The sequence below is a fragment of the Mus caroli genome, chromosome 15 (genome assembly GCF_900094665.2).
Source record: "Mus caroli chromosome 15, CAROLI_EIJ_v1.1, whole genome shotgun sequence".
Taxonomy (NCBI): domain Eukaryota; kingdom Metazoa; phylum Chordata; class Mammalia; order Rodentia; family Muridae; genus Mus; species Mus caroli.
Window position 1 is genome coordinate 36579369 of NC_034584.1, and position 10437 is coordinate 36589805.

Sequence of the window (10437 nt, forward strand, 5' to 3'; positions counted from 1 at the left end):
AATGATCAAATTATTAAATGCACAGAAGAAAGAATATTAAGATCTGTAAAGGAAAAAAGCCAAGTAGCATATAAAGGCAGACCTATCAGAATTATACCATACTTCTTAACAGAGACTCTAAAATCCAGAAGACCTTGGACAGATGTCATACAGATCCTAAGAGAGCACAAATTCCAGCAAAACTCTCAATCACTATAGTTGGAAAATAAAGATATTTGATGTGAAACCAAATTTAAAAATAACTTTCCACTTATCCAGCCCTACACAGGATAATAGAAGGAAAACTCCAACACAAAAAGGGAAACTACACCCAAGAGAAACCAAGACATTAATCACCTCACAACAAATCCAAAAGTAGAGAAGCATATAACATAATTCCATCTCAAACAACAAAAATAACAGGAACCACCAATCATTTGTCCTTAATATCTCTCAACATCAAATTAACTCCCTACTAAAAAGACATAGGCTAACAGACTGGATATGTTAACAGGACCCAGCATTTTGCTGCATACGGGAAACACACTACAGTAACAAAGACAGACACTACCTCAGAGTAAAAGCCTTGAAAAAAGTTTTCCAAGCAAATGGCCCCAAGAAACATGTTGGTAGCCATTCTAATATCCAATAAAATAGACTTTAACCCAAAAGGCATCACAAGTGATGGGGTAGGACACTTCATACTCGTCAATGGAAAATTCTACAAAGATGAACTCTCAATTCTGAACATCTGTCCCCCAAATGCAAGGGCACCCACATTTGTAAAAAGAAACACTACTTTTTTTCTTTTTTCTTTTAACTAGATATTTTCTTTATATACATTTCAAATGCTATCTGGAAAGTTCCCTATACCCTCCCCCCACCCTGCTTCCCTACCCACCCACTCACTCCTGCTTCTTGGCCCTGGTATTCCCCTGTAATGGGGCATATAAAGTTTGCAAAATCAAGGGGCTTCTCTTCTCAGTGATGGCTGACTAGGCCATCTTCTGCTACATATGCAGCTAGAGATATGAGCTCTGGGGGTACTAGTTAGTTCATATTGTTGTTCTACCTATAGGGTTGCAGACCCCTTAAGCTCCTTGGGTGCTTTCTCTAGCTTCTCCATTGGGGGCCATGTGTTCCATCTTATAGATGCCTGTGAGTGTCCACTTCTGTATTTGCCAGGCATTGCCATAGCCTCATATGAGACAGCTATAACAGGGTCCCTTCAGCAATATCTTTCTGGCATATGCAATAGTGTCTGGGTTTGGTGGCTGATTATGGGATGGATCACTGGGTGGGGTAGTCTCTGGATAGTCCATCGTTTTGTATTAGCTCCAAACTTTGTCAAAAGAAACACTACTAAAGCTCAAAACACACAAAGAACCTCACATAATAATAGTGGGAGACCTCAACATCTCACTCTCACCAATGGACAGATCATGAAAACAGAAACTAAACAGAGACACAGTGAAACTAACATGTTATGAGCCAAATGGATTATACATATACATATACATTACACACACACACACATATATATATACATATATAAACACACACACACACATATATAAAACATTTCCTCCTAAAACAAAAGAATATACCTTCTTCTCAGCATCTCACGGTATCTTCTCTAAAACTGACCATATAATCAGACACAAAACAAACCTCAACAGATACAGGAAGATTGAAATAAACCCATGCGTTCTTTATGATCATCATGGACTGGACTTTAATAACAACATAAACAATAGAAACCCCACATACTCATGGAAACTGGACAACTTTCTACCCGATGATAAGTTTGTCAGGGAAGAAATAAGAAAAGAAATTAAAGGCTTTCTAGAATTTGACGAAAATGAAGGCACTGAAACTTACAGGACACAATGAAAGTAATGCTAAGAGGAAAACTGATACCACTGAGTGCCTTCATAAAGAAGTTGGAGAGAACCTACATAGCAACCTTACAGCACATCTGAAAGCTCTAGAACAGAAAGAAGCAAACACATCCAAGAAGAGTAGATGGCAAGAAATAATCAAACTCAGGGCGTAAATCACCCAATTAGAAACAAAGAGACTTATACAAAGAATTAACAAAACTAAAAGCTGGTTCTTTGAGAAAATCAATAAGACAAATAAACTCTTAGCCAAACTAACTAAAGGGCACAGAGACAGTATCCAAACTAACAAAGTCAGAAATAAAAAGGGAGACATAAGAACAGATACTGAGGAAATTAAAAAAAAAAAATCATTGATCCTACTACAAAAGCCTAGGCTAAAAAAAAAAAAAAAAAAAAAAGAAAAATCTGGAAAATCTAGATAAAATGGATGACTTTCTAGACAGATACTAAAGTTGAATCAGGACCAGATAAACCATTTACAAACAAACAAACAAACACACCCCAGGGCCAGATGGTTTTAGTGCAGAATTCTATTAGACCTTCAAAAAAGACCTAACACAAATACTTCTCAAACTATTTCACAAAATAAAAACAGAAGGAACTCTACCTAATTCATTCTATGAAGCTACAGTTACATTGATATCTAAACCACATAAAACCCAAGGAAGAAATTGAACTCCAGACCAGTTTTGCTTATGAATATCAATGTGAAAATACTCAAAAACATTCTCACAAACTGAATCCAAGAACACATCAAAACAATCATTCACCATGATCAAGTAGGATTCATCCCAAGAATGTAGGAATGGTTCAATATATGGAATTCCATCAATGTAATCCACTATATAAACAAACCAAAAGAAAAATAAATCACATGATCATTTCATTAGATGCTGAAAAGATGTTTGACAAAATACAACAACCCTTCATGTTAAAAGTCTTGGAAAGATCAGGAATTCAAGACCCATACCTAAATATAATAAAAGCAATATTATATTTAATAATATAATATTTAAAACTTAAAATTTAATAATTTTCAAACCAACAGCCAACATCAAGTTAATTGGAGAGAAACTTGAAGCAATCCCACTAAAATCAGGGAAAAGAGGCTTTTTATTCGTTCCCTATTTATTTAATATAGTATTCAAAGTCCTAGCTACAGTAATCAGACAACAAAGAGACATCAGAGGGATACAAATTGGAAAGCTAAGTACTTCAGCAAAGTGGCTGGGTATAAAATTAACACAAACAAGTAGTTTTTCTCTACACAAAGGATAAATGTACTGAGGAAGAAATTTGAGAAACGGTACCCTTCACAACAGTCACAAATAATATAAAATATCTTGGTGTAACTAACCAAACAAGTGAAAGATCTGTATGACAAGAATTTCAAGTCTCTGAAGGAAGAAATGGAAGATCTCAGAAGATGGAAAGAACTCCCATACTGATGGGCTGGTAGGATTAGCATAGCAAACATGTCCATCTTACCAAAAGAAATCTACAGATTCAATGCAATGCTCAACAAAATTCCAACTCAGTTCTTCACTGAGATATAAACAGCAATTCTCAAGTTCATCTGGAATAACAAAAAGCACAGGATAGAAAAAAACACTTCTCAACAATAAAAGAACTTCTGAAGGAATCACCATCCCTGACCTCAAGCTGTACTACAGAGCAATAGTGATAAAAACAACAAAACAAAACAAAACAAAACAAAACAAAACAAAACAAAACAAAACTCCTGCATGGTATTGGTACAGAGACACACATGTTGATTAATGGAATAGAATTGAAGACCCTGAAATAAACCCATATTTCTATGGTCACTTGATCTTTGACAAAGAAACCAAAACCATACAGTGGAAAAAAGAAAGCATTTCATTAAATAGTCCTGGTCAAACTGGACTGTAGAAACATAGTAGAAGTATAGAAATATGTAGAAGTATGCAAATTGATCCACTTTTTTGGGAAGGCCCAAGTGTGGATGCTTCAATCCCTCTTAGAAGGGGGAACAAAATAGTCATGGGTGGCAGAGAGAGGGCCTGAGCTGGGAGAGTGGGGGGAGAAGGAAAAGGGGGGGCATGATCAAGTAATGGAAGAGACAGGAGAGAAGTTCAGAGGTCCAAGAGAATGAATAGAAATATGTAGCAGTGGTGGGTGGGGAATGGGTAGAACCACTAGAAAGTCCCAGAGACCAGGGATGTGAGAGGCTCCCAGGACCCAATGGGGATGACATTAGCCTACATATCCAACAGGGGGTAGAAAGAGCCTGAAGAGACCATCTCCAGTAGATAGGAATGCCCTCCAGTTGAAGTATGGGGCCATCCATCTCAAAATCTTTAACCCAGAATTGTTCTTGTCTAAAGGAAATGCAGGGACAAAAATGGAGCAGAGGCTGAAGGAAAGGCCATCCAGAGACTGCCCCTCCTTGAGATCAATCCCATATGCAGACACCAATCCTTGATATTATTGCTAATGCCAAGAATTGCTTGCAAACAGGAGCCTGGTATAGCTGTCCTCTGAGAGACTCTGCCAGAGTCAGACCCATACAGATGCAGATGCACACAGCCAACCATTGGACTGAGCCTGGGACCTCAATGGAAGAGTTAGGAGAAGGGCTGAAGGAGCTGAAGGGGATTACAACCCTATAGGAAGAACAATAATATCTACTAACTGAACCCTTCAGAGTTTCCAGGGACTAAACCACCAACCACAGAATATACATGGGTGGGTCCATGGGTCCAACTGCATATGTAGCAGAGGATGGCCTTATGTGGCATCAATGGGAGGGGAGGTGCTTGATTCTGTGAAGGCCTTTTGCCCCGAGGAAGGGGGATGCTAGAGGGGTGAGTGAGTGGTTGGGTGCAGGAACACTTTCTTATAGGCAAAGGGGAGGACAGATAGGGTGTGGGGTTTGTAGAAGGAAGACCCAGAAGGGGACAGCATTTGAAATGTAAATAAAAACGATATGAAAAAATTATCATTTTATTACTCCCTCTCCCAGTAACGTAGCATAATTTAGTTTACTGCGTGTCTTCTGTGCTCACAATGTTCACTTTTCAATGTGGTTATTATTACAATTTTAAAATAGAGGCTCACTAGGTATGTCATGGAAATATTCGACATAGCTGAGTTTCTGCAGGTGAGAAAGTTTTGGAAGAGGCTTGTGTATAAAATGAAGTGAAAATTCAATTATTAGATTTGAGGGACTCCAAAATTCAAGTATCATATGGAAGTACTTTAGATACCAGTACACATTTTCTTTGAAATCCCTTTTCTGGTAATATGGATTTGATGGAGTTTCATTTTCACAGGAACTGTTTTAGATACTGTTATAAAATAATAATCACTAATTGTTATCTTTGATATTACTGAGGGTTGAAAAAGTTGAAGTATGGTTTCCTCAGAGTCTATTAGGACACTGTAGCCTCCCAGTAGCTGGGTCAGGGTCTTAGCAAACATTCTACACTTATACCTGCCGACTGCCAATGGCTATCACCTCTGCACTTGATCTTAGCCAAAAGGCCGAGAAGCGATGGTTATCACCTCTGAGGCTTATCCAGATTCTTCTTTGAGCCTTGATATCCTAAGAGGCCATTCTAGCTTCACAGCAGACAGGCATTGAAACGGTGCCTGAGGGTTCCAGATATGTGTGTTTCAAGAAAGGACCAGTTGCAAGTCAAGCTCTTTCAAAAACCCTGGTACAGTAGCCATTTCAGCTCCATTCGGCTTCTTAGGAGGTAAGGAGACTGGGTTATAGATCAAGCACTATAGCCCAGATGGGAGAAATATCATAGAACTCTCTTACAACCACTGCAGTCATACTTCATTTTTAAGCCTTGATCTCTGTACAGACAAAACCCCAAATACTTTGGTTCTGGTCAAACCTGTAATTTAGGTCAGTGACCATAACAAATACAATTTGCCTTTAGAACCATTTCAGGCATATGGTTCTGTTTGTAGTGTGCAATTCACGGTGGTGGCATTTCGTGAACCACTCACTGTTCAAGCACCACTTACCCCGTGGAGGTTGTTAATGACAACCTCTAAAGATTCTGTCTGTTTGGAACCCGTTGATAGGTCTGTGGCTGGTGGGTTTCCACCTCTCTAGCTATGTGGGTCCTCAGGTTTTCAGTGGGGATTCATAGCTGGAAGCCAACTTAACCACCTAGAAATACAAATCAGTAGAAGGATTGTGCTTGGAGAAAAAGGAAATACAGACTTCCTTCCTTCCCTTCCCAGGACTAGATAGAAAACCTCTTAATTGAGAGGCAGCAGATTTCCCCAGAGCATACTCCTTGCACTCTTAGTTCAAAATTGAGCTGATTTCCTACCCAAGTTCCTCCTTTATCATTTTGCTTATTATTTGGGTAGTGGGAGCATATTTCCTCTGATGCATCAGTTTTTTTCTTATCTTTTTCTTACCATATTTAGGCCTTGACTCAGTGGTCAGAAACCAGCAACATTTTACAAAGAAAGTCATCCCTTTGGCCACAATAGAAATGTTCTCCTCCAAAGGTTTAGTTTTTGTCCTTATTTTATTTTATTATTATTTTTAATCTAATCTTCTACCTACTAGTATAGATATCAGTATTTCATAAATTTCCCCTCCTACATTCTTCCAGTGCTGGTATTTGCCACTGGTATAGAGGAAATCATTGGTGGTATGCCATGTTTGATTCTAAGCTTTGCTATGGCTTTCTTGGTAGCTGTGGCTCTTATTTCTAAAGAAGCAGCTTTCCACTGAGGAGTCTATGAAGAAACCTACCTGGCAAAAACAGGCTATGATGTGGCCAGATGCCCTATGAATGATCTTGGAAGCAGATCCTCCAATCAGATGGTTACTTCTGTGGCTCTTGTCTGTAATGTGACCTCACCACAGATCTGAATCTCCCAGCCAGATTCCTGACCTTCAGAAGCTCTACGGAGAAACTGACTCTTGTTATTTTAAGCTGTTAATTGGTACTGCAGATATTAAACCTTCTTGTCTTTTCCATAATCTTCCACCTGCTTTGAAGGTATATGTCTTAGGATTTTATTGCTGCAAAGAGACACCATAACCATAGCCACTATTATTATTTAACTGGGGACTATCTTACAGGTTAGAAGTTTGCCCATTATCATCACAGCAGGAAGCATGCAGGCCCACATGGTGCTGGAGAGTTAGCGGAGTTCTACACCTGGGTCCATAGGCAGCAGGAAGAGAGTGCGCCGCTGGGTTTGGCTTGAACTTCTGAAACCCCAAAGCCCACTTCCTCCAACAAGGCCATACCTCCCAATAGTGCTACTCTCTATGAGCCTATGGGAGCCATTTTCTTTAGACCACCACAGTATCTAACTAATGCTGAATGACGGTTGTGGATAGCCCTGGGGCTAATTATATTTGATGTTAATTCCGTTCTCCTGTGAGTGGTTGAAAACAAGAAATGAGTCAGCACTCAGGTGATTTCCTGTAAAGCTGCTCCCCACCTTTATTTGTAAAATAAAGGAGAGCTGATGATTGGGCAGATAAAAGGGAAGGTGGAGCAGAGGGTGGATAGAAGGAAGAAGGAGAAAATGGAAGAGGAAAAGGATGCAGAGGAGGAGGCAGAACAAGAAAAGCAGAGCACATGCATATGGCCTGGAGAAACTGCAAGTTCTAAGGGGTCTCATAGATGTGGAAGATGGTAGTGTAGTGGTAGATCTGCCCAATCTAGGCACACAGCATGTATTTATATTAATTGAGTCGTGTTTTCATTGCTGGGGCATATTTGGATTGGAGATTTACCACAACAAATGACTTTGGTCCTTAACGCTCTCCACTATTTCTCAAAGCTCCCACTTGCTATTGTATGGGAAATTTGAGGGTCCATTGATTATTTTACCTTTTGTAAACTTGATAGGTTATTATATAATTTTCATGCAATGCCAATAGTACACAGACATAAATGTATACCTCTTTCTCTTCTCTCTCTCTCTCTTTCTCTCTCTCTCTCTCNCACACACACACACACACACACACACACACACACACACACACACACATAATACACACACCATATCTAGATGCTATTTAGTTCTAGTATAAATATGAAATAATCTAGTAAACCTTTTCACCTTGACAGCTTTTGAAGTAAGCCATCTCCTTGCTATTCACAGCATTGTCTTTTGCCTAATCATTTCTCATTTTTTGTAAAGTCAATTTGCTTGATCTCTGGGAGCTATACAATATTTTTTTTCCATAGGTTATCTTTCCTGCCAAATAGCTGGGATGTGATTTTTTTTTCCTTCTCCATAAAGGACATATGTTAAAAACTAGAATTTCATGCCAGTTGACTGTCTCTGAAATGTATGTAATTTTGAATTTTGGATCTCCACAGCCTAAATGATACCAGCTGGTTTCCTGTAGAAAAGTGCTAACTATATCACTACACCACCGTGAAGCTTAAGGTAAACCAGACAATTGGCTTGCTCAGGTAACTATTTTTGGCAAAGAACAAGAGATATAAAATGTGAGTGAAAACATTCCAGAAGATTAAAATACACATTCACGTCTCGCCTGGGCGATTCTCTTCTAGACTTATCCATGTGGGTGGATTCCATGACCCCAGGTCCATCAGAGTATACTCCTGATTCCCTTTGCCTTCCCAAACTTTTGATTTGAATTTGGTCAGAAATGAAACAAGTATAGCTTAGTCACTGTGCCATTGGTTCGGAAAAGCCTAATGTCTTATCTTGAGCATGTGGCAACCTTCATTCTATGTGCCTGCCCTTGAACAACACGTGGTTGGCCATTACTACTTGACACTTGATGGCCATAATCAACATTTTAATACCTCTTCCTTCTTCTCCCAGCATTCACCTCTCTACCTAGATATTTGCTTGATGAAGTTACCTGCCCTTTTTCTAGGGACAGTAGGGGTTAGCTGGGGATGGTAGTGGTGGTGTCTCCTAGACACAAAAGTCTTATTGCTCTGTACACAAAGCAAACTGGATGTGGGTGAGTTGATGTCAAAAGCTGACATCCTCAAACAAAACTGACCTTCTGGACACAGCCTTCTCTTGCAGGTATATTCTCTTGAATGCTTCCTGCTGGACAATACACAGGCTATACGATACCCATGCAGATGAGCTGCCCAAGGCTACTACTGGCTTGACAGCAGAGGCTTTGTAGATTCTCTTCCTTTTCTCACTCCCACACTCAGACAAACATGCTTGGAAAAGTTCTTATAACCTGTGAGTATTTTCCTCATCTGCTTCTGTTCTGGGTGATGGTGAGGTCAGTATTTAGGAACCGTAGCCATCCCCTGCTTAATCCTTAGTCTCTACCAGGAAACTGCATTTGCAGCCCCAGCTACCCAGTTTCTCTGCTCCAGGTCCAAGGCCAGCTAAGTAACTGATTAACTCCTTCATCATCTCTACAGCCTTTCCTTTTTTTTTTTTTTAAATCTTGCTTCATTATAATAAAATTGAAAAATATAAATTTAACCTTTATAAATCAGTGCTAAGTGTAACTTTGCCTTTAATCTACTCCACTCCTGTCAAAGGTAGGAAGAACAATTAATAATTTTATGTTTTGTTTACAGTACTGTAAACTCGCAGCAGTTTTAATCTCCTTAGACAAAATTGGACCAAAAGTTGTCTCAAGTTGAAAGTTTTGCTGCTGTGTAGTGGTTGTTTCTGGAAACGGTTCCTTTTTAGTAGCATGCATCTGTTTATTTACATCTGGTCTTGGATCGGCTTAGAAACTTTTATGGGAGGAAAGTAGAGGCTAACAGGTTTAGGCACTGAGCCATGAACTTCCTCCTCCTCACTTACACAATGCATGTAGCTGCATAAGGGCATGCATACGTGTGAGCAGATATAGTGACAGTAGCTTTATTTTGTTAAAGATACTTTTTTTTTTTTTTTTACTTCGTAGTGAATGATTGGCAGCTCATTATGAAAATAAAAAAGCATAGGTGAGGTTTCCACAAGACCCCAGAGCTCTTTAAAATAGAAACACATGAAACTGCTTCTTGGGCAATGCCTGTCAATCCAGAGCCATTCAGGTTTCATGCAGGGAGTGGTTTGTTTTATCTGGTTCTTCGTGGTAGAGGCAACTCTCCCAATGAACTGAACAGGACTCCACTTTTTCAAATGAAGCATCTTTCAGTTCCCTGAAAAAGTTTTCTGAGGCCATAGCTTTAGGGGAGGGGAATGTTGATGCTGTAAGGCTGAGAAGAGAGGCATTAAAATGACCATATGGCCCTGCCCCTAGAGACTCTCGAGTTGCTGCTATGTCACATGTTTGTCAGCAGGTGGCAGAGAGGAGACAGGCTTGCCATCTGAATGATTAGTAAACTTACATTCCCTGAGAAAAGCAAACTTTAGATGACTACCAGGCATCTACCACCTGACTGGCTCCCAGGGTGGGGAGCAAGCCAGAGACTAGAAGAACCTCAGGTAAGAGTGAGTCTGAGACAAATGACCCTCACATGGGGCTACAGTGGGCCCTGGGGCAAGGAGTGAGGACAAGACAACCAGACCAGTGCCATGGGGCCAGGACACAGAGCTAGCCTGAGATGACTACCAA

The 10437-nt window shown here is 39.8% G+C and overlaps 1 pseudogene; it reads left to right on the plus strand.

The window, feature by feature from the left end:
- Positions 1–10111: 10111 nt before the first annotated feature.
- On the plus strand, positions 10112–10213 carry LOC115029491 (annotated as a pseudogene).
- The last annotated feature ends 224 nt before the right edge of the window (positions 10214–10437 follow it).